At 31.0% G+C, this 27,501-nt stretch overlaps 1 protein-coding gene and 1 long non-coding RNA gene across 5 annotated transcripts in view; one reads left to right on the top strand and one right to left on the bottom strand.

Moving 5' to 3' along the window:
- The window catches only part of LOC118762991, a 15,462-nt gene extending 15,061 nt beyond the window's left edge, over positions 1–401 (bottom strand). For both annotated transcript variants that reach the window (XR_004998746.1, XR_004998747.1), the window contains exon 1: positions 355–401. This is a non-coding gene — a long non-coding RNA (uncharacterized LOC118762991). The remainder of the gene's footprint in view (positions 1–354) is intronic.
- The window catches only part of LOC115210375, a 92,681-nt gene that overhangs the window by 31,112 nt on the left and 34,068 nt on the right, over positions 1–27,501 (top strand). The window lies entirely within an intron of this gene.

Raw genomic sequence — 27,501 nt, forward strand, 5'->3', positions numbered from 1 at the left:
CACACACACACATATATATATATATGAAATATGAGATAATCTTAGATATACATTGCACAAATATTTCTTTTAGATGATAACTCACTATTTAATTACATTGAATTTAGATAATTATGTACGAATACACAATATAACTCACTTGCTTCTAACTCCATGTATAATAATGGACGTAAAATTTGCTCCACGCATATCAAGAATGTTTATAACAAACTAAATTTAAATTATTTTGTAAAATATACTTTCTTATCTATACTCATACATTTTTTAAAGACTAAAATTATACAGAATTAGATTTATACATCATAAATATGTACACATATGTGTTCTCTCAGAAATATTACTTACATTACTTACCTCTGATCTCTCGTTGTACGTGAGTCAACTGAGATTTTTCCCTTATAACTTAGAACAAATATATTTCCCATAGTGCTTATGGTCGGAAGTAAGAACTTTACGCCTATTTTAAAAATATTCACTTTTTACCTATAGTTTTTGATTAGTTAGCTGTTTAAAATCAATTCAAACAATTGTAATTTTCAACAAACTGATCAAAAATGAAACAAAAAGCAGAATAACTTGAATCTTTGCAAATTAATTTTCTGACGGGGGATACATGGCATGTATAGTTCTTATTGGATTTATACTGTAACGTTTGAACTATTCTGAAATCGTACTTCCACAATTTTTCGATTCTTAAATTCATTTGCTATTATTTTGTCTTTCCTGGTGTTTTCATACACCTCATTTGATATCAAATAATTATCCTATTTGTCTTCAATACCCTTGCTTATTTTAAAAGCAGAACATTTTCTTGTTACACACGTAGTAGTTATATCTTGTTGATTGTCTCTGAGTGTGGTTAAATGAGTTTGTAAATTTCATCTATTGTCGTATTTTCTGTTGACTATGCGATATATTTATCAGCACAGCGTAAGGTTTGCTTGCGCCAATAAATGCAAATACTTATTAATTTGCAGACGACCAACAGAATAGTAAGGGGAATACTAGTACATAAACCCAACATAGATTTCAATCCTGTAAACTGTGTATTACCCGGAGCGGAGTTTTAAACCACATTTTAAGCAGTTTGGATCTCACACTCTGAAGATGACCTGCTAAAAGATCTTGAATTGGCTTCACGTATGATATTTGCAGTAGTCATCTCTGTTGAGTCGAGACCAATTTGCTTGTTATGTGTTCAGAAAGTTCAGAAAATATCGAGCACTTCAGTCTGGAGGACAGCTTGAAGAAAACAAAAGGTCTTCATCAACCCATATCTCATGAATGTTACCACATTTGCTGCATTTCCATTGGTAAGTCAGAGGTAAAGACAGTTCATCAGTTCAACTACTTGGTGTACAGTGGGCATCATTTCATCAGATGCAATGATCGACAAAAACTCAACAGACTGGCAAAACAATAGAGCATTTGGTAGATTGTACATAAATGTCTGAAACTGTAAACCTCTTTGGAAAGACATCAAGATCAGCGTGTATAGAAACTTTCGAGTGATCTCCTGCTGTATGGCTCCGGGCCATGAATTACCTACCATCATTACCGAGGGCACTTTGAGCTCGTCCCCCGGCGCTGCTTTCGCGCTATCCTCAATATCAACTGGAGTAATTTCAATGCTGATGACTCTGTTGCTGGTAACTTCGTTACCTATATGGAAATCTTCAGTCAGATGGATGTCACAAACAAGGTCATGCTGCACAGGGTAGGGCAAATTTTCTGTGCTGCATAATGAACTATCCAGTAGTCACCATGTAACATGGGCAACAAATGTATAAGGGCACTCTGAAGAAATCCTTTGGTGTCTGTCATATTTATCATTACCGGTGGATTGCCATTGATTTCAATCAGGAGGTCTGGGGGCACAATATTTACCAGGCGGCGAGCTGGTAGAAACGTTAGCACGCCGGGCGAAATGCTTAGCGGTATTTCGTGTTTTTTACGTTTTGAGTTCAAATTCCGCCGCGGTTGACTTTGCCTTTCATCCTTTTGGAGTCGATAAATTAAGTACCAGTTGCGTAATGGGGTCGATTTAATCGACTGGCCCCCTTCCCCCAAAATTTCGGGCCTTGTGTCAAAGTAAAAAAGAATATTTACCAGGCTCCTTCCTTAGAGATCATACGCAAAGGTGATATCGAAGACAAAGTATAATAATGGAAAAGTTTGACACACTAGCACCTAACCTAGCGCAGAATTTCTCTTGTAGCTACTGCAGCCACATCTGACTGTTCAGTATTAAAATCTTCAACCAATAGCTAGCAAACATATAATGGGCGTAGATGGCTCTCGTCATGAATTTTCCTTGCTAACCTATGATTATGATGGAAAAATTAGCTGTAAAGGTTTGCTTTCGTAAGATTTTCAACTGGAGTCAATATTTCCTGATTTTTAATTAGTACATTCAACTTGAGATTTTCCCCTTCCTGTGTAATGTTTTCCACAAATGGCAGTTACATATGTATGTATACATGGCTACTTGTTAAGACGGTTTCAAAATTGCTTAAAAACATGTTTAAAAAGAAATTGGGCAAAGTTCGGTACACATTGAACTATACTTTCCTGAATCTGAAGTGAATATGATAATTATCTCATTTTCCAAATCATGAGAAAAATAATATGTAAAACATTATACGAAAATTCCATTACAGAACATAACTAAGGAAAGATAGTTTCACATGCCTCATCAGTACATTGTTAGTACTTCGACAGAGGGGGATTTAGATTTTTGCTGAATATTTCTAATTTTATTTTGTTAAAAAAATATTATGATGTATGCATAAATTGTTTATATTCATATAGAACTCGTTGTCATGAAAACCGACTTGAACACTTAACATTTATGTGACAGGCTTGGAATCAAGTATTTGAAATGCTAACTCACGCATATTGATTTGTCAGTTAGACACGTGAGGATTGACCCCAAAGGACAAAATGCAAAACCGATTCCAGTGGGATTTTAACTTTGAAAGAGAGAGCTACATATTCAATACCGAAAAATACTCACCAGCTCCCTTCTTTACATTTTAGTTCTGTTAATACATTAAGGACGATGGAGGGTAGAATCAGTAGAATCCCAAACAAAAATGTCTTCCAATATTTGAACAGGGCCAGAGCTGGCCGAACCATTGGTTGGTCTTTCCGTTCTGCATTCGACTTTGCCTTTCATCTTTTATGAGTGGATGAGATAAGTACCAGTTAAGCACTGGAATCAATGTCATTGACTTAACTCTCTCCACAGAAACTGCTGGGGTTGTGTGAAAATTTGAAACCAATATTTGAACAGGTCTTCGAGATCAACTTCTAGAAGTGTTGACTTTGCTTTTCATCTCTCTAGGGTAGGTAAAACATGTTCCAGTAATGAATTGGAGTCGACTAGATCGAATGAGCTCCCGTCTCTATAAATGCATGTCTTGGCACTAATGTAAGAAATCAATATTGATTTAACATTGTTAATTTAGAAAACATAAAGCTGATGAATGCAAGTAATGAACGTAAGCCTTGAGATGGACGAAGTTTTAATAATAATCATTATTCTTAGGTTTGTCCTATTTATAGAAATTACAGTGTTATTAAATTCATATTAGAGATTCCAATGCTTTTAGCATTGGAATTTTTGATATCAAATTCTGTTAAATGATCAATAAAGTACGAGCGATTTGTTTGTGTCGAGTTAAGTGACTTCCTACAGAAAGGGCTTGTGTTTAAAGGATTGTTGTTGCATAGTCGCAGATCTGTCCTGACTAAGTAGATGTGTTCCAGTTGTGATTATCACCTCTATTATTCAGTCATTGTATTTATGATACCATGTTATTCAAATGTAATAGATATCAACTTGTTTATGACAGTAAGTGGAATTGAAAGGAAATTTGGTTATTACAAGCAGGTCGAGCGATCATGTGGAGGCTCCTTTAAGCTATCGGCGACGATGGGCATCCATGAATATGAGCAGTTTAATGCAAAACAGGTTGTAGTATACACTAACCATTATATATATCTCATCGGAATAACGGTCTCAATATAATAGCGAGGTGGCAGATTGATATGAGGTTAAATATTTCCCCCCCCCCCCACACACACACATATATATATATAATGTGTGTGTGGTAGCTATTTGTGATAACTACATCAAAATGAAGCAAAGTAAAATTATCTGCCCCAAAATGCAACGAACTTCCAGCAACGATTTTGAAATCCTACCTCATTGCAGTTAGTCTAATATCCTATCCACAAAGTCATGTCACTTCTGCATAGATTGTGCTTACTAAAAGTTACTCAATAAATGGTGCTTTCTGTTTATGGTCTAATACACAATCATCCGAAATTATAGTTCACCTAATATGTTACCGGTCATATGGAGGATAACGTTTGGAAACATACGTTTTACATGTGAATAATGTCCAGCAATGATAGAGCTACCATGATAATAGTGAAATTTTCAAATTTTATTTTTATATAAGATAATGGAATTAATTGAGTCTGCGTCCACCTCATTTATGGCTAGTATTATATCTTCATCAGCAATGTCGATGTAATCCGTCGTAACTGCCTCACTGAGACGGTAAAGAAACCCACTGGTTCGTTCGTTCACTTGTCTGTGTTCCAACGGTGTGGTAAAGACACTTTTGAATTGGTCATTCGGTACCTCACTGATCTTGGTTGTGTTATCTGTGTGGTAGCCATCCTTTTGGAAGAGGGGTCCAATTTTGCAGCGTACTGAGGCTGTTTTTTGGCATAATGAAATGAAGTCTTTGGGTTTGACTTGATATTTTTTTATAACCCAGGTTTCTTTGTCTGCTATAACCTACACAAGATTGTTGTAGGCTTTTTTCAATCTCCATCAGTTTTGTTTTTAAGCGGGACCTTTCACTACTTTTGGGATTGGTTGAAGCGATTTGCAACCTTCGTCCGTCGTTTCATTAGGATCTTCCTCTCCCTTAGAACCTTGTTCCTTTTTGTGTTGGCCTTCTGCTCTGGGACATTTTTCTGGCATACGGTTTGCATAAGACACGAACTATTCTAGTTTCATGCCAATGTCCTGTGTGGAGAGACATTTCGGCCAGTCCTGGCTGAAGATCTCTTTTTGGATCGATTTCCAGTCTGCTTTGTGGAAGTTGAGATTGGAAAGATTCTGGGTGCTTCCTTTAGGCTGTATGGCTCTGGCTACTTTGGGTCCATACATAGCTCTATTATGTTGTGATCCGAAACTAATGTCAGCGTCACTTTCACATAATGAAAGAAGTCCATATTGTTTGTGAAGCAGAGATACAAAATGTTAATCACCCTAGTTGGTCTGAGCACAACATACTCCATGAATAGAGCATTGGCGAGGTTGAGTAGGGACTCCATCTGTATTTGTTTGCAATGAGTCATTCCTGAGGGCATGAGGCCTACGGGCTATTTAACATTGGGGAATTTGAAATCACTCATAAGAAACACACTTGCAAGATGTCCCAGTTTTATGAGGATTACTTTAATTCTTGTGAGGCAATCTTTAAATTGGCCTATGTGGTTTGGAGCATCCTGTGGGCAATATGTATTGCATATGACTATATTGTGTTGTTTTATGTATATAATTAGAATGTTACATACTGTATTTGTGTATGACAGTTCTATGCATAGGGATTGATTGCATGTAGCGAAGTGTTTCAGGAAAAACATTTTGCTTTTGCTGTTGCGATGCAACAGGCCTCCAATATTTAGTAAAAATATTGGCGTGGCGGCGAATTTATATATAGGTTGACGTTCCTATATACAAATAACATATATAAATATACATATACATATATATATATATATATATATATATATATATATATATATATATATAAACATGTATATAACATATACAGTTGCGGCCAAAATGTTCAGAACGGCATTGTTTTTGTCAGAAAAGTAAGTATAAGTTTTTATCAAAGTTGTTTTATATTCTATAATTTTCACAGACAATAAATACAATATTAATTGTTATTGTCTGAGATGTTGGTGTAATTTGAGAGGATAATACAAACGTTATGGATGATTTAGTGATTCACTGCAAAACCCATGGCGGCCAAAATGATCAGAACGGTTGAAAAAATAATCGAAAATGACGGAGAATACTGGAATTATTTAATATTTAGTGTGAAGCCCTTTAGCTTCAATCACACTCTGACATCTTCGACTGCATGAGGAAATTAAATTTTCAATTTCTTGCTGGGTGATCTTATTCCATTCTTCCTGAAGGACATTCCATAATTGCTCAGTTGTTTTAGGATTTCTGGCTTTCGAACGTTCTCCTAAAATATTCCACACATTTTCAATAGGATTGAGATCTGGGCTTTGAGCTGGCCAATTCATAACAATAACCTTTTCAGCCTTGAGGAAGTTCATGACCACCTTAGCCTTGTGACATGGGGCATTGTCCTGCATGAATATGGATGGTCGCTTAGTTGAATTTCTCAGCACAGGCAAGACATGATCTTTTACAAGTTGTTTATACACTCCTGCATTTAACTTTCCATGTAATCGCACCACAGGGCCCACACCATCTCCAGATATCATTCCCCAAATCATGACACTTCCTCCACTGAATTTAACACTAGTCTTAAGGCATTTAGGCGACAATCTTTTACCTATTTTTCGACGAACGTACCTTTTCCCATCTGAGCCAAATAACATAAACTTAGATTCATCACTGAAATGCACCGTTTGCCATTTTTCTTGAGACCACAACACATGTTCGGTTGCAAAAGTAAGACGACACTTTTTTTCTTGGAGCTGATCAGTGGCTTCACTGCAGGTGCTCTTGCTTGTAGGTCATGTTCAACTAAACGACGAGACACAGTTTTTCGAGAGATCGTTTTCTTTAATACAATGCTCATTTTCCGAGAAACAGCAGCAGCAGTTTTAAATCTGTCCTTTTTAACCAACTTTACCATAGCACGATCTTCACTCTTGGTCGTTTTTCTTGGCCTACCTGTAAGCTTTCTTGCTTCACACGAACCACAATCAGCGTAGACCTTAAGAATACCATGTACAACACTTTTAGACTTGTTAACAATCTTTGCAATAGATCCAATACTTAAATTATCCTTCCTTCGAAGCTTAATAATCTGCTGACGAATTGGTAACGGAGTAAGTGGCATTATATTAACAAAGTACACAGCAAATATTCTTACTAATGTTTACGAACCGTCACGTAAACAAATTCAAAACATTAGAGTTCGCCAGTTAAATATGATAAAACACAGAGTAAAAGCAACCGTTCTGATCATTTTGGCCGCCATGGGTTTTGCAGTAAATCACTAAATCATTCATAACTTTTGTATTATCCTCTCAAATTACACCAAAATCTCAGGCAATAACAAATAATATCGTATTTATTGTCTGTGAAAATTATAAAATATAAAACAACTTTGATAAAAACTTATACTTACTTTTCTGACGAAAACAATGCCATTCTGAACATTTTGGCCGCAACTGTATATATATATATATATATATTAAAATTTAAATCCACATTTTTGTCTATGTATCTACCTTCTCTTTTATGTTGCCACTTGATATGAATATTTTTGTATTAATGGAAAACCTCTATAATTGGCTGATGAGTACTCGGCATTTTAAATCTGTTGTAATACTTACAACATTTAATGTAGTACGAAACGATCGTACCAAATTACCGGAGTCATTCTTGTTGCTTATTTTGATATATATATATATATATATAACATATATTTATATAACATATATTTATATAACACACACACATATATATATAACATATATTTATATAACACACACACACATATATATATAACATATATGTATATAACACACACACACACATATATATATATAAATATATATAACATATATGTATATAACACACACATATATATATAATAACATATATTTATAAAACACACACACATATATATATATTAATATATAGATATATATAACATATATTTATAAAACACACACACAATATAGATATATATATATATATATATATATATATATATATATATATCATATATTTATAAAACACACACACACCATATAATATATACATATATGTATATGACACACACATTTTATATATATATATATATATATATATATATATATATATATATCTATATATATATATATATATATATATGCCTCTTTCATGTAGCAAATAGTTCTGCAACCAACAAGGGCAGATAATATACTGGATCTCTGCTTCACAGACAATATGGATATTATCCATAATGTTAAAGTGATGCCGACAATGATCTCGGATCACAACATAATAGAGCTGTCTATGTATGGACCAAAAGCCCCCGTAGACACACAGCCTATACGAAGCATCCACCATCTCTCCAACTTAAACTTTCATAAAGCAAACTGGAAGTTGATTGAGAAAGAGATCCTCAAACAGGATTGGCCTAAATGTCTCTCCACACCGGACATTAACATGAAACAAAAAAACACTTCATGTCCATAATACAAGCCACATGTGACAAATATGTCCCAGTGTACAGGGCCAGCACACACAAAAACAAAGACAGGATCCCTAGAGAAAGGAAGATCATATGTGACGACGGACAAGGATTGCGAACTGCCTGAGCATGCACACCAAAAGTGGTGAGAAGTCTCGGCTCGAGAGAATGCTAATGGAAATTGAGAAAAGTCTGCATCAATCCTATGAAAAGGAGAGAGCAGATAAAGAAGTTTGGGTAATCGAAAATATAAAATCAAACCCTAAAGCTTTCTTTAAGTTTGCCAAAGAGACAGTCACAGTGCACCAGAAAATAGGACCTCTCTTCCAAAAAGATGGCTCTCTCACAGGAAATCCCACGAGGATAAGTGAAATACTGAACGAACAATTCCAAAGTGTGTTCACTACACCTCTGGGACCCAGGCAAGTAAACAAACCAGAAGAATTCTTTGCCAAGAATTGAGTACATCAACATTGAAGATGATGATATCACACTAGCCATAGATGAGATTGACACAAACTCAGCTGCTGGACCTGATGGATTTCCAGCGATCCTTCTCAAATCGTGCAAACGAGCCCTTGCAAAACCGCTACAGCTTCTTTTTCAGAGCTTTCTTGCAAGTGGTAAGCTCCCAGTCAAATTGAAAGAGGGGGTAATATGCCCTATCCATAAGGGAGGTAGCAGAGCAGATGCTAAAAATTATAGACCTATCTCTCTGACCTCACACATCAGCAAAGTCATGGAACGAATAGTCCGCAAGAAACTAATCATGTTCCTTGAAGAAAATGACTTGCTGTCTGACACCCAGCATGGATTTCGACCAGGTAGAAGCTGCCTAACACAGCTCCTGCAACACTTTGACTGGGTATTAAAACAGTTACTAAATGGCTCAAATGTGGATGTAATATATCTCGACTTTGCAAAAGCCTTTGATAAAGTCGACCATGGTATGATCTGTCACAAACTGCGTGGTCTCGGCATAGGCGGAAAACTTGGAGAGTGGCTGCACAACTTCCTAAAAGACAGAAAACAGGCAGTTGTGAGCAATGGAGCCACCTCCAAGAGAAACACAAATAACAAGCGGTGTTCCACAGGGCACTGTCTTGGGACCACTGATGTTCATAGTGGCCCTTTCAGACATGCCTTCAGTTGCTACGATGGTCACCCTTGCTAGCTATGCAGATGACACAAAAGTATCCCAAACAATACAAAACCCTGAAAATATTGCGCATCTGCAACAGGAGCTGGATAAAATATACAGATGGGCGGAGGACAACAACATGCAGTTTAATGCAGGTAAGTTCCAGGCTCTGCGTTACCGGCACACAAAGGTAAACGACGTGCAGACTGGATACACTGGCCCAGGAAGAATTGCAATCCCTGAGTCAAAATCAGTGCGTGACCTGGGCATTGACATGAGCAATGATGCATCTTTCCAAGTGCATTTTACTAATCTGGTGATAAAATGTAGACGGCTAGCTGGATGGATTCTCCGAACTTTCAGAACAAGAGAGAAGGAGACACTAATGGTCCTCTGGAAAACATTCGTCCTCAGCCGCTTGGACAACTGCTCCCAACTATGGTCACCACACAATATAAAACTAACAGCAGAACTCGAAGCAATTCAGAGAAGCTACACAAAGAAGATCGTCTCAATGCAAAATATCAGCTACTGGGAAAGTCTGAAAGTATCAAACCTCTTCTCCCTAGAGCGGAGGCGGGAGAGATATGCGGTGATATACATCTGGAAAATCCTGGAAGGTCTTGTCCCAAACTTTGGCATTCAAAGTTACCCCAATCGTAGAACGAGGCGCCACTGCATGGTGCTAAAGATTCAAACATCACCATCAAAATACAGGACCAGATACTGCAACAGCTTGGGTTTCAGAGGACCACAGCTCTTTAACATCCTCCCTAAATGCCTGAGGGAAGAAGGAGGGTTTAACGTTTCGAGCGGAGCTCTTCGTCGGTAACATAGGAAAAGGAAAGATCCCGTGAAGGGAAGACAGAGGAAAAAAAATCGCCAACGGTACACACGAGGTCACATTTTGAAAGACCGTATGAGGGAATATTATTCCAAACTTACAGGGAAAAATTCAGTTGAGAAATACTAAATCAAATTTCACAAAATATAATATATATATATATAAATTAGAAAAAAGGGCCACCTTTTATCAATTCAATAAGGAAAAATTACATTATACCATTTAGAAAAGTTACATATTATAGAAAGATTAAATATAAGATAAAACACATAACGATGATTAAGTAATGTGCAAAATAATAAATAAAACGTATATATTTGGTAGAAAAGCGACACGTGTTTCGTGGCTATATTTAAAAAATGATAATAGTAAAAATAATAGTAGTAGTAAAATCACTTCAATATAAATATAGATAACAACAATAATTAAACAATTAATTAGATAAATTAATAAATATACGTAAATAATCTTGTAAAATACGAAATATCTTAAATATATTCCTGTTTAAAAAAATAAGTTAGAATTAATTAAAATATAATTTATAATATATGCAATATACATATTATATATATAATATATTATATATATATTATATATATATGATATATTATATATATATATATGTAATATATATAATATATATATATATAATTATCATATATATAATACATATATTATCTACTATATATTTGTGAAAAGGGTGGATGTCTCACAAGCAGTTGTGCATGCAAAAGTGTTAGTAAATTTGGTTGGATTCAATTGAAAATTTGCACACCTATGTTTAAAGAGCATGGCATCTTTGAGTTTGCTCAATTGAAAGGCGTGGCCTCGAGGGTAAATAAAATTTCCTCTTCTGTAGATTTGGGTGTGTGTAAGTCGTATTTTTTGTGTGATTTCAAACATCAGCCTATCAGATTTAAACCTCTTGTAATATAATTTTTTTTCGTTTCTAGATATTAATATGTACACGTATAATTCTCTATGCCTTTTTCTGCTAGTGAACGTGTTGCGTTATATTCTACTATAATCACGAGGCCTTGTTTACATTATACTTCGTCTCGACTTGTCACTCTTTCTTTAAACATATCTGTTAGATTTTAATTTTTATCTTATAGTTTACTACGCATCTAGACGTGCATACACATTGATATATCTTTCTTTTTCTTTTTCGTCTCACTCACTATTATTATTATTATTATTATTATTATTATTATTATTATTATTTATATTATTATTTTCCCTTTCACATCTTGTTTGTAAATATCCGATTTTTCCCTATTACCCAATCTGTATTCTCCCTTATGGTATCTTATTTTATTTTATTAAGCGTTTTTTGATGTTCTACCAAACATTCATCACACTGATTAGAATGACAAAGCATAAATTTAATTATAATTATAATTTTTTTCATACATATTTGTATTGTCTTTCGAACAGTGCGTATGTATTGTATCCAACATTGTGTTAAGCCTAATTTTGATTCAACATCTAGTTTTTCCCCGTTTTTATACTTGTTTATGTTTATATATATATGTGTGTGTGTGTGTGTGAATATGTATATATATGATTATGTATATATCTGTATATATGCATATATATATAAATACATATATGTATATATGTATGTATTCATGCATTGTACATATATGTGTAGATATATATACATATATGTACGTACATGTGTAGATATATATCTATATATGTACGTACATGTGTAGATATATATATATATACATATCTAGACGTCAACCTTAATCTAGTCATTAATAAGGTCCAGCCATTCCATAAGTTGAATGGAAACCTAAAGTATATCAGTTCTTCAAGTAACCATCCTAGATCAGTTAAAGAAGCTTTAATAAATAATATAGGAAAAAGAATATCCATGTTATCCTCAGATTATGATACTTTTAATAAACATGCCCCATATTATAGTAAAGCATTAAAAGAAGCAGGATATAACTCTAATATAAAATTCTTTAATTATTATGAACACATTAATAATAATAATAATAATAATAATAATAATAATATTGCATGCATTCCCAATAAAACTAATAATAAATCTAACAGTAAAAATATGAATGATAATAATAAAAGACAATATAACAAACTAAATAAAGATAGAAACAATATAGTTGTTATCAATAATTACAATAATAATAGTAATATTGATAATGAGAATATGAGCAATAGTAAGAAACAGTACAGTATACAACAAATGATATAATATACCTAAGAATAACAATTTAATACCAATGATGTTTACTAATAATGATAATATAAAAAATAAAAAGGATATTATATGGTTAATTATTCCGTATGGGGCTCAAGCTGAGACTAATATCATTACGGAGACACTTAAAATAGTAAAAATGATTTTTAAAAAGGACAATATTTATTGAAATATATTTTCCAGTTAAACCATAAGAGTGGGATACTCAACATAGAGAAATGTAGGCTATACCATTTCCTCTATAAATAATAAAAAATTAAATAATTATTATAATAGCATAATAAACAATAGCCCTAGCCATAATATAACCGATAGTGATAGAAGTCTTAATCAACATATAGATAAATGTTCATGTCGTGATAAGAATAAATATATGCTTTCTAATAACTGTAATATCGATAATGTAATTTATAAATGTATAGTTAGCTCTAAGAACCATAATAATAAATCATAAATAAGGCTTATATTGGATTAACAACTAATGAAATTAAAAAAAGGATATCCCAACACTACCAGACCTTTAAAAGTTCCAATTTAAGTAAGTCCACAGGCTTAAGTAAATATAAGGGAATTAAAATCTACAAAAAGAGAGTACACCCTTAAATGGAGTATTATAGGTAGAGCCCACTCCTATAATATTGAGAATAAAATATGTTTATTATGCATAACGGAATTTATGAAATTACTACAGTCTAGAGATGAATTATTAAACACACATGATGAACGAGGAGTTAAATGTAGGCATCGAAGTAATTTTACATTTTGTAAAATGAAGTACTGAACCCCCAACACCTGAATCAAATAACCACATGGTTTTATTTCTAAAGCAGTTGAATTGACTATATAAATTTTTAAAAATAATGCAATAATTGTAATAAATACATGAATTTATTATTACTAAAATTATATAATAACAAATTATATATATCTCCCAATATAGGCTAATTTGATAATGATAATAGAGGATAATTCAAAATTAAAACTATGTATAGTGTAATTACTCCCTTTGGTACTATTCCCCTATAAATACCCATAGTTCCCCCCTACCTTCGTCCTCTAATCACCATTTTAGTACCAGCAAAAAAGGAAGATATGTATTTGAATTTTTCTTGTTAAATTTCACATTTAAACACAGACGTTTTTATTCTAATGTATAATTTTATATCTCACACTATGTATTTGACATACTTGATTTTACATGATTGATATATATACTAATTCATGTTCATAATGTATAATTTATAAATTTTAATTCTTAATATTACAGAGTATAATTTTTATTCTTAATGACTAATTCGTAATTTTTTTTTAATCTTTAATGCTTAATTGTATTGCTTATTTTTAAAGTGATGTAAAATTAGATATATAATATTTTGAAAAACAACCTGAAGATGTGTTGGAATAATTGTAAATCTGACGATTGCATATATGTATTTATATATGTATATATATATGTATACAGTTGTGTATATGTATATATATTGTAATTTTCCAATATTGAAATACGTGTAGTTCCTTCATATCTAATAAATTTAAATATTAACTAAAATAGCAGATAATTAATGAAGTTTGATATATATCCTGCTGGTAATTTTGGTTATGTTCTTAAGTATTATTTCGTGATGTGCAAACATATAGCATGAGTTTATTTTCAGATATACTCATTAGGGTATTGTTTGTATTATCTGAAATAGAATACCCGCATATCGATTAATTCTCCCAAAATTGAATTAATATATACATATATGTGTGAGTATACATATATATGTATACACATATATGTATACATATGTGTATACATATATACACTCACATATATATGTATATATACATATATATATACATATATACACACAAATGTTAGCTCCTACACGCATTTTTTTCTCTCCTTGTTTTTTTCTGTGTATCTTTCTGTCGAAGAGCGTAGGCTCGAAACGTAAAAGACTTGTTCTATTTCTATTCCTGAGCGCCATACTAATACATTTGTTTGTTTGTACTCCACCTGCCTTTGTCTTTTGTTTATTTTTGTAAACCTTCCCGTTATAATATATATATATATATACATACATATACATATATACATACATACATACACACACATACATATATATATACATATATATGCATATACATATATATATATAGATATATATATATACATATATATGCATATACATATATATATATAACATATTCTATATATACATATATATGCATATACATATATATGCATATACATATATATATATATACATATATATGCATATATATATACATATATATATATATATACATATATATATATGCATATATAATATACATATATATGCATATATATATATATACATATATATGCATATATATATATATACATATATATGCATATATATATACTATATATAATACATATATATATACATAATATATATTACATATATATGCATATTATATATATACATATATATATATATACATATATATATATACTATATATGCATATATATGCATATATATATAATGCATATATTGCATATATATATATAACATATATATGCATATATATATATATATATATATATGCATATATATGCATATATATATATATAATACATATATATGCATATATATATATATACAATATATATGCATATATATATATACATATATATGCATATATATATATATACATATATATGCATATTATATAATACATATATATGCATATATATATATACATATATATGCATATATATATACATATATATGCATATGCATATATATATACATATATTCATATAGATATATAATATACATATATGCATATATATATCTATACATATATGCATATATATATATCCATATATGATATATATATATATACATATATGCATATATATATATTACATATATGCATATATATATAACATATATATGCATATATATATACATATATATATGCATATACATATACATATATATATGCATATACATATATATATATATTATACATATATATGCATATATATATATATATAATATATATACATATATATGCATATATATATATATTACATATATATGCATATATATAATTATATACATATATATGCATATATATATATATATATATATATATATAATGCATATATATATATGCATATATGATATATGCATATATATATATATATATATATGCATATATATATATATATATATGCATATATATATATATATGCAATTATATATCTATATGCATATATATATATATATGCATATATATATATATATATATGCATATAATATATCTATATATATATATATATATATATATATATTATATTATATATATATATATATGCATATATATATATATATATATATATATATAATATGCATATATATATATATATATATAATACATATATATGCATATATATATATATATATATATATATACATATATATGCATATATATATATATACATATATGCATATATATATATATATATATATGCATATATATATATATACATATATATGCATATATATATATATATATATATTATATATATATATATATATGCTATATATATATATATATATATATATATATATGCATATATATATATATATATAATATTATATATGCATATGCATATATATATATATATATATATATATATATATGCATGCATTATATATATATATATATATAATTATATATGCATATGCATATATATATATATATATATATATATATAATATATCATATCATATATATATGCATATGCATATATATATATATATATATATATATGCATATGCATATATATATATATATATATATATATATATGCATATGCATATATATATATATATATATATTGCATATGCATATATAATATATATATATAATATATAATATGCATATGCATATATATATATATATATATATATATATATATGCATATGCATATATATATGCATATGCATATATATATATATATATATATATATGCATATGCATATATATATATATATAATATATATATATATGCATATGCATATATATATATATATATATATATGCATATGCATATATATATATATATATATATATATATATATATATATGCATATGCATATATATATATATATTATATACTATATGCATATGCTAATCATATATATATATATATATATATGCATATGCTATATATATATATATATATATATATATATATATACATATGCTGCATATATATATAATATAATATATATATATATATATATATATATATGCAATATATATATATATATATATATATATATATATGCAATATTCATATATATATATATAATATATATATATATTATATGCATATGCCTATATATATATATATATATATATATATGCATATATATATATTAATATAATATATATATCTATATATAGCATATGCATATATATATATATATATATTATATATATATATATATGCATATGCATATATATATATATATATATATATATATATGCATATGCATATATATACATATATATATATATATATAGATATATATATATATAGCATATGCATATATATACATATATATATATATATATTCTATATATATATATCATATGCATATATATATATAATATAATTATATATATATGCATATATATATATATATATATAATATATATATATATATGCATATGCATATATATATATATATATATATATGCATATGCATATATATATATATATATATATATATATATATTATATATATATATATATATGCATATGCATATATATATATATATATATATATATAATATATGCATATGCATATATATATATATATATTATATATATATATATGCATATGCATATATATATATATATATATATATATATATATATGCATATATATATATATATATATATATATATATATATATATATATGCATATGCATATATATATATATATATATATATATATATAATATATATATATATATATAATCATATGCAATATATATATATATATATATATATATAATATATGCATATGCATATATATATATATATAGATATATTATATATTATATATATAATATATATATATATGCATATGCATATATATATATATTATATATATATATATATATATTATATCTAGCATATGCATATTATATATATATATATATCATATATATATATATGCATATGCATTATATTATATATAATATATATATATATATGCATATGCATATATATATATATATATATATATATATATGCATATATATGCATATATATATATATTATATTATATATATGCATATATATGCATATATATATATTATATATATATGCATATGCATATATATATATGCATATATATGCATATACATATATGTATACACATATATGTACATACCCGGAATCATGTAATTGGGGAGCAAGCTTCTTACCACACAGCCACGCCTGCGCCTATAGTAGGATTCTTAATTGCAGTAGCTTTCCGCTGTATCAATTGGAATAATTATAAACTTTGATTAGGTGCGTGTCAGTCCAGTGAAACGTTGGTATCTAAATCGTAGATTTGAAGTTGCTCTTCTAGACTTTCACCATTTAGAAATAAAGAGGAGATTGAAATCACTTTATTAATGAAAGATATATGGTATCAAATATCAGTGATACGTGTTTGGTTTGTGTCTGCGTGATAAAGGAGGATCTTAGATTGGAGTATTTACGTGCCTGTGCTACGTGAATGCGCACGACCGGTGGCACGTATAGAGCACCCTGCTCAATCTGTGAAGGTGTTGGCGTTAGGAAGGGCATCAGGCTGTAGATGCCATGCTACAACAGACAAGTGGAGTCTGGACATCTCTCCAGCTGCCAACTCCTTCAAACCGTCCAACCCATGCCATTATGGAAAGCGGACGTTAAATGATAATATATACATGGTCGACTTTGCCTTTCATTCTTTCGGGGTCGATAAATAAAGTACCAGTTTCGCACTGGGATCGATGTAATCAACTTAATCCCTTTGTCTGTCCTTGTTTGTTCCCTTGTGGGCAATAAAGAAATAGATATATACATGCGCATACTGAACAAGTTAACTATGACGCTTTTCATGGTAATTCTCCAAACTAGAAATAACAACCAAGTTTCTTTCAAATTACACCCCTTTATCTGAAAATGAAAGCTCAGTAAATAATGCAATCCTCGGTATATTCTTAAAATGCCTTTTCCTCATGAGTCTGATCAGATCTGACCGGGTTAAACAAGAATTAGATTTTCTTTAAATCATCACAAGTGATCTTTCTTCGAAAATATATAGCATATTACATTACGAAAACTTGGCTGCATGTTTAAGTTCGCTTTGCAACTCCATGGCTGCAGGTTCGATTCAACAGACAGTAAATTGGATAAGTGACTTCTACTGTACTTTCGAACTGATTAATAACCTGTGAATAAAATTTGGAAGATTGAAATAATTTTGAGTGACGAGTGTATGTGCTTACAGTCTAAAAAGCCGGTTTTGTTTATATTTGTATCATTTTATACTACGTAACATAGCAGATAAACATAAAGATTGAAATATCTGGATAAGATAAGATCAACTAAAACATTTTAAGACATTACTTTATTGTCTCTTCAGCCGACTAACCTAAAACTAATAGAAAGAATAAAAGAAAAATAAAGAATAATAAATAAATGTTTGGAGAATGTTGTGAAGTGTGTACATAGCGATGAGTCACCTTCTTAAACATGCAGTCTAATTACAAGTGCGTGACTTGTAAATTGCATGTTTGAAAGGGATATTGTGGAGTCAGAATAATTATGCAAATTTAGATTTTTCGATTTAATGATCATGCATTGGCAGATATGTTCTGAACATTTCATTTAAACGTGTAACAAAATAATTTACTGCAATTTCTCAAGAACAGTAGTAGTATGGGGAATAGCAGGATTTAAGGTTCACTTTACTTCCAAGAATAAATAACCGAAAGGCAAGAATTTATTTGTATCTTTTTATCTCAGACTAACATAGTTCCTTGGATTCTCGTATTTTCTTTGGAAATGAATCACCTTGCACGTACGTATGCACTCCCAAATAGACCTACGCACACACCTACACACGTGCGTGTATTTTAAAGAAAAACCCAGCATATTGTAAATGTGTAATTACAAACGGGTAATTGCGCACGTGCATATATATATATGTATATATATATATATATATATATATATATATATATATATATATATATATATGAGTATATATATGTGTATGAGTATATATATGTGTATGAGTATATATGTGTATATGAGTATATATATGTGTATGAGTATATATATGTGTATATGAGTATATATATGTGTATATATATATATATGAGTATATATATGTGTGTATATATATATATATGAGTATATATATGTATAGATATATATATATATGAGCATATATATGTATATGCATATATACGTATATGCATATATATTTATATGCATATATATGTGTATATATGTATATATATTTATATGCATATATATATATGTGTATATATATAAATATGTATATGTATATAAATATGTATAGTGAGAATTTACAAAGAAACAAAAGACGAAGACAGGTGTGTATTAGTTTAACGCTCGGGAAGATAGAAAGTCTTTTACTTTTCGAGCCTACGCTCTTCGACAGAAAGGAACATAAAAATAAACAGGGAGAGAAAATAGAAAAAGGTTTAGTGGCTAATGCCGGACAGAAGGGTCACACAGGAGAGCTAGGAAGAAAGGGATATAATAAAGTCGTGGTGATCCCAAAACGAAGATGCTGGTGCGTGTGTATGTGCCTGTGGAAGGGGCTGGTGACATTGACGTATGCATGTGTAGGTGTGTAGATGATGGTGTAGGTGTTGGGAAGCGGTCAGTGCTAGAGTGTGCGCTGCTGTGGTTGCTCGGAAGTGGTATCCCATGACTAGGTTGGCGTAAGTGGGAGCTGTTTTCGTTCTCATTGCCGTCCCTGATTTCTGTCTGTAGAATTTGTTGTTGAAGGTGAAGAAATTATTCTCTAAGATGAATTTGAGTCCTTCTAAAATAAGTTCCTTTTTGATGCGGTGTGGGAGTTCGTTGGAGTAATTATCCAGCCAGAATTGGATAGCTTCTATTCCTAGGTTGTGGGGATGTTGGAGTAAAGATTAACTACATCGAATGTTACTAGCAGGGTTTGTTCAGCAAGAAGTGTATTGGGGAGGTGGTTGAGCATATCTAGATCGTCCCTTATGTAGCTTTTAATGTTTGAGGAAGGGCTTGAGAAGGGTATCAATGAAGTTGCTAAGGCGGTGGGTTTCGCAAGCGGGACCTGCTATTATAGATCTCAATTTGAGGTCATTTGGTGAGGGGACATTGATTACAGAGTTTGTGGCTTCCTTGCACATATTAGTGCACATATTGATACCTGTGCCGCACAACTTCATCCCAATTTTAGAATCTTTTCCCTCTACAAATTTAAAGACAATGCCACTCATACCCAGCGAATAACCATGGAATCCCACCTTATTAATAAATACAGACCACGTCTAAACACATCCCCCTAACACGAACCCACAACAAACACACTTACACCTGCACACACCCTACACACACTTTTACCCAGATATTAACACCATGACACACGCAAACATATGGTTCCACACATACACATAATTTGATACGGGTGCAAAACATCCAACACTATTTTTTGGAAATGACTGTAAATATTGACTTCACACAAACACGTTGCTTCCCGATACAGGCACAAGGCCAGCAGAACTATAAATATTGAAAATTGTACCCACACACGTACACATATATACACGCGCGCGCGCCCCAACATACATATAACACACACACACACACACACACACGCGCACACATGCATACATATAGCTCTTCCTGTCCTAAACGAACTTACTTTTCCAGCTCAAATTCAGTCAAGCGGAAAATACACTCCTTAACTACGCGCTAAAAAGCTATTCAAAATATCCACATGACGTCTACTGACCAGCCTGAACAAGAAGAATTTTCAACAACGCTATTTTCGAAAACTCCATACACCACCTACATCAACATTCATTCTAAACATTCACGTGACCTCTCTATTATGACCACATTCACGTGACCTCTTTATTATGACCAATAAGACATTTTAGGCGCGATACCAGCCAAATTTTAACATCTCTGGAGCCTTTTTTCTTACCCCAACACCAACTTCCATTCAAACATTCACGTGACCCCTTTATAATGACCAATCAAAATTGTATTGACCATTGTCCACAAGAAATTTTAGGCGCGAAACCAAGCAAATCTTAAACAACTTTGGAGCCTCTTTTTTCACATATAAGAGACAGCAAACCCAACATAAAGTCAGATAAGAGAAAAAAATCAATCCGAAAGGAACTCTATCTCACTCAAAATATCTTTTGATAAGCATAACAAATGCGCAACCGGTAAACTCTTACTTTTTTTATTCTACACTGAAATCTGACATTGAACTTTTCCACAAAAAACTGTATATTACACGCTTTTACTAAATATCTTATTATGAAACAGAACACTGTAAAAGACTCTTGCGTTTTTTCTTATACACTGAAATCATTCACAAAAACTGAACATTGTATTCTAACCCAATTTTTCTCTTTTTTTTTGTTTAAAAAAAAGAACTTTCACCTAATTAAATACACTCTCCCTTACTTAAATTATTTTGTCAGCATTTTCTTCATTTCCTTTTTTTTATATATCACAACTCGTGTTCCACATCACCTTTTTAAAATATATATATATATATATATATATGTTGTGTGTGTGTGTGTGTGTGTGTGTGTAAGTATATGTTAATGAGCATATGGGTAGGTGTGTGTGTGTGTGCGTGTGTAAGTATATGTTAATGAGCATATGGGTAGATGTGTATGTATATGTGTATATGTGTGTATGCCTATATGTGTTTGTGTATGTGCATGTGTATATATATATGTATATATATTTCTTTACTACCCACAAGTGGCTAAACATAGAGGGGACAAACAAGGACAGACAAACGGATAAAGTCGAGTATATGGACCCCAGTGCGTAACTGGTACTTAATTTATCAACCCTGAAAGGATGAAAGGCAAAGTCGACCTCGGCGGAATTTGAACTCAGAACGTACGGCAGACGAAATACTTCTAAGCATTTCGTCCGGTGTGCTGACGATTCTGGCAGCTCGCATATATATATATATATATATATGTGTGTGTGTGTGTGTGTGTGTGTGTATGCGTGTGTGTGTGTGTATGCATGTGTGTGTATGCATGTGTGCGTGTGTGTATGCATGTGTGCGTGTGTGCGTGTGTGTATGCGTGTGTGCGTGTGTGTATGCGTGTGTGCGTGTGTGTATGCATGTGTGCGTGTGTGTATGCATGTGTGCGTGTGTGTATGCATGTGTGTGTGTGTGTATGCATGTGTGTGTGTATGTATATATATACATAAATATATATATATATACATGTTTGTGTGTATGTACATATACGTACATGTGTATATATATATGTACATGTGTATGTGTATGTATAAATGTATATATATAGTTATATATTTATGTATGTATATATATGTATATATATATATATATATATATAGGTATTGTTATATGTATGTATGCATACATATATATGTATGCATATATATATATATATATATGTATATATATATATTATATATAGGATATAATTTTTCCTCGAAAAAAATTCTATCAATGGCCACTAAATTTATAAACAATTTATAAGTAAGGGCAAAAGAAAAAAATTCTTATGCCAAAATATGCTGAAAATGGACACAACGTCAATAACCATGTAATATATCACTACAAGCACGTATTTCAGCACTGATGAAGTGAAGGTTCTTATGAACTAACTCACACCATCGTAAAGAGTAAAAGACAACCCAAGTCAATGAAAAGCCTTCTAACATAGGTCCAACTAAGAACTTCGAAAGTGGCAGTAAAAAAAATGCGCAAGACCTAACTCTGTTACATGTGTCAACTTAATTGAAAGATTGGAGTTCTCCTTCAAACAGGGTCAACGTTTTAGTGAAAAACAAATTCACATTTGCTTTGGAAAAGCTAATATATGTATTAACTTACTCAGGGTGTCGAGAACAATATATTTGTCAAACTAAAAACAGTCAACGCCAGAGGATGGTAGTACATAGATTAAAATACGAGAATACACAAAAAATAGAATTGAGCGAGCACATCGATATATGCGACACTAACGTACAACTTAACAATTTTTCCCCTCTATAAATTCAGGGACAATGCAATCTATAATTAGCACATTAGAAAAGAATCATATTTTATCGCAAAATATAAACCTATTTTGAATGCCGCTACCACCACAAATGAAACTACTACAAGAATTTAGAACAATTCCACAACTACTGCTACGACCACAAAATATCACTTTTTGGTCATTTGACCATTAAAGAAGATCTCACGAACAATTTACTGTGTGACAGCTCTTGTTTATTTCCTTTTCTTTCTCCCTCTTTTTTCCTACTCCTACTTCCCCTTCCTCGTTTTCTTGTTCTCCCTTTCTTTGTGTTCTTCTTGTTTTCCTCCTCCTTCTCCTTCCTCGGCTGCTCTTGTTTAAACCATCAATTCTTTGTACCCAACTTATTCCTTCAGATTTAATGCTACCCACTTACAGGGCGTTCACAAAGGAATGGAGAGAGAGAGAGAGAGAGAGAGAGAGAAAGAAAGAGAAAGAGAGAGAGAGACAGATAGAAATATTTACCTGTTTAAAAACTATGGAAATATCTACAAAATATTTCACTAAACTTTTCTCCGATTCAATTGTTTTCCTTATTTTTCTCTTAGTTGAAAAAGTCTAAAAAACAGAAAGCGGTACTAAAATGTACTTCATAATAATATTAGTTTAGCATTTTCTTCTTTGTCTTATTTTCCTTATTTTTATCAACTCGTGTCTTTTATACCTTCAACATATGTATATATATGTATGTGTATATATATATATATATATGTATATATATATATATGTATGTGTATATATGTATGTGTATATATAATTGTTAAAGGGGACAACAAACGTTAGGGCAAGACAAACATCACAAATCAAATACATTATTATTGCAAAAAAATTCAGTCTTACAGTTGTTTCTGGGATGTCCCAGTGTATGGGATATTCCGACATCAGAGACAAATAGGAAAAATGAGAAAGGTATAGATTCATGAAATGACAAAGATGACAAGAAGAGAATAAAAAAGAAGTATAAAAGTTCAGTTCAAGTTTCCGGTGTTGTAGAAATAAGTCAGTAAGTCCTTCTATGTGGGTTAAAATCCTGATATGTTGTAGAAATAAGTCAGTAAGTCCTTCTATGTGGGTTAAAATCTTGATATTGTAAACATCCAGAAAAAGACGCGAACATAACATTCAAGGATGGTAGCGGCGGTGGCTAATAAGTGGTAAAAGGAAAGAAAGTAAATAAATAGAAAGTGAGGTAGAGACAGGATAAAGTGAGGTAGAGAGAGGATAAAGTAAGGTGTATAAGCATATAGTGTCTAAGAATATATTGTACAATGATAACCGAGAATATAAGGTAGAGGAAGATAATGTAAAACATAAACAAAATAGCAAAATGAAAGGAATCTAAAGAGAATAGTAGGTGCAAGTGATATTTTTCTTATCTATAGGGGTTGGAGAGGAAATCTAGTAGTAAATGCTTGTGTCCGTTATGCTAAAGTCAGTGGCTGTAGAGTTATTTTTAGCAATGGGGTTATTGGTGTGTAGGTTATCGAGAATAGAGGAACGAGTTGAATGTTAAATTATTTAAGAGTTAGAATTAAATATTAAAGGGATTTTAAAATAAATTAAAGATAGATTAAAGCAGAGTTTCCCAAACTTTTCACGTCAAATTGCAATATCGCCCACCTATCGGCCAAAGAATGTTCCATCGCCCACTTGTGTAAAAAAATCCCTGACAGTCACCCTCAACACAAAAACCCCTAGGAACCCTACGCCCGTATCATCTGACACACGTTTGGACTAAATATACGGCTGTTTACAAATTCCTGATTGTGGGTTTAGTTTTGCCATTATTATGAATAAAATTCGAACGTTAAATCTATATTAAAAACTTGCGCTTTCTTTTACTCTGATTTTCATTTTCCCCAAATGAATTATTGATCAGAACTAATGATGCAAAAATAATTAATGATTGTATTATAAAGGGAAATAATAAGATCTTTAATGAGAACCATGTGTCTTGCGCGATGCAGCTAGTGCAGATACATTCTGTTTCAAACTTGTCAACTCTAGCTACAAATCTCCTCATTGTATCACATCCAGTCCAATTCTTTTATGGGAAATAAAGTTCCAACATGGTCAAAACTAGATTCAACCAAGTATGAGGTAGGGAAGGCAAACATAAGTAATTTCAGATGTTTCCACAGATTGGGGTAGGAATTTCATATACTCTGAGGGTACCACAAACCTTCTTCGCCATTACGGCATTATCGCATTATGGCGTCATTGTCATTTTGTAATTCTATCAATTCCTCTTGAACATTATCCTCGCAGTCGACTGTATCGACCTCAAACGGATTGCTATACCAATTTGGAATATTCAGCGCAATAACATCTTGAAATCGCTCCTCCATGCAATGATTATAAATAGTTGCGATATGTAGTTAAATCCAATTCATCTTTCAAAGAATCAGGTTGTGGAAATTAAGGGAATTGACGTTTTGAAATATTAGTCTTAAACAACACAAATTTCGAAATGAAAGTAGTGATAAATGATTTACAACCAATGAGAGTTTTTCTGTTTCCTTGCAATAACTTATATCATTTAATTTTCTTAATATATCACAAAAACAAAAAAAAAAGATATCGCACCTTGCAGCCATCAATAAAGCAGATGGTGGAGTATCTTCAAAGAAAAAGATATATAAATCAGTTCAACAAAGCGTAAAACACAGTTTCCTTTTGACAGCCACCGCACTTCGGTATGGTATAAGAATTTAGTATGGTCCTCATCATTTCTCAGACAGAGCTGAAGGAAAATTCAATCAGACAAGGGACTCGACTTCAATTTGTTCTCAGTCCTGATAACTAACTGTAGCGCATCATTCAATCTACCATTCATATTTTTTGCCAACTGCTGCCGGTGTGCCAAGCAATGAATAGTTAGTATTTGGTGGGAAATTTCCCGTTTTAGGAGAGATGAAAAACCTCTGTATCGTCCTACCACTGAAGGGGCTCCATCAGATGCAGAGGCAAGAATATTACTGAATGCGATATGATGTTCAAAAAGGAAAGACTTGAGAGTGTGAAAAATAGTTGCACCTTTTGAATCAAGTGGTGATTTCTCTGTGAACAGCATTTCCTCACAAGGTCTTCGTTGAAATATCGAACATATACGATCATCAAACATTGATTGTCAATATCCACTTGTATAGAAAATTCAGAACGATGGAGAATATTAATGAACTGATGTTTCACATCGTTGGCGTTTCATCGATGCGTCGAGAAATTGTGTTATTACTAAGTGGGATCCTCTCCATAATGTTATCTGGTTTTTCGTGCATAACTGTTGACAAAACCTCTTCGATAACTGGGCGAAGTAATGTTTCTCCAATTGTATGAGATTTCCCAGACTTAGCAACAAGTAATGCAATGTTGTACGATGAAATCAAACCGTAATTCTCCTGTTTACTAGTTTTCTGGAGTAGTATGTTGAA

This window comes from Octopus sinensis, linkage group LG4 (genome assembly GCF_006345805.1).
Source record: "Octopus sinensis linkage group LG4, ASM634580v1, whole genome shotgun sequence".
Classification (NCBI taxonomy): domain Eukaryota; kingdom Metazoa; phylum Mollusca; class Cephalopoda; order Octopoda; family Octopodidae; genus Octopus; species Octopus sinensis.